Below are 734 nucleotides of genomic sequence, written 5' to 3'. Positions count from 1 at the left end.
GGGACAGAGGCTAGGTCCTCTAAACCCTTTCCGGGGTTCTCTTTCCAGCCTGACGCAGCTCCCTGACCACGTCTGGCTCCTGTGGCTGTCTTTTACCCATTCACTGTGGGTGTCCTACCCCTGAGAGCCCTGAGATGAGGCTGACCTGTGGCTGCTCTGAGTCCAGGGTTCAGTTGACCCCACCCCGGAAGGACATCCAACCACACCCTTCAGGGATGTGCAGGCACTTGAACTGGAGCTGCTCACTGGCTTTGGCAGCAGACAGCATCGGCCACTGCCGAGTTTGTCACTGCAGGCCTGGAGAGTCCATGGCTTTCACTGTATCTCTGAGCCATGAGATCTTCCTTCCTCATGAGCCAGGAGCCAGGAGCTGAGGAGAAAGTACAGGATGCCCTTCCTTTTTTCCATGTTGTGTTCTGCCCCTTCAGTTTTTCTGTCGGCTTCAATTTTCCCATCAGATTCTTCCTGGGTACCAAGGACTTGCCTCCTTTCTTCCACGAGCTGTCATTTTCCCGTGTCTGGATTCCAAATCTTAGAGAGACTGAGCTGGCTATCTGCCACTCCACAAAGTCCCACAAGTCGTTATATTTTTATAGCCCGTTGTGCACTAATAGAAAACTAAGGCACTGTCATAAATATGCCAATATGTATCTCTAAAAGATAAGGACACTGCCATAGATTGTCTCACAAAGACCCATCAGTTAGTTTTGGCTCCCCCAGAGGCATCATTGGAG

Source organism: Octodon degus, unplaced genomic scaffold, assembly GCF_000260255.1.
Source record: "Octodon degus isolate 3935 unplaced genomic scaffold, OctDeg1.0 scaffold00070, whole genome shotgun sequence".
NCBI lineage: Eukaryota > Metazoa > Chordata > Mammalia > Rodentia > Octodontidae > Octodon > Octodon degus.
This window is presented reverse-complemented; position numbering follows the sequence as displayed.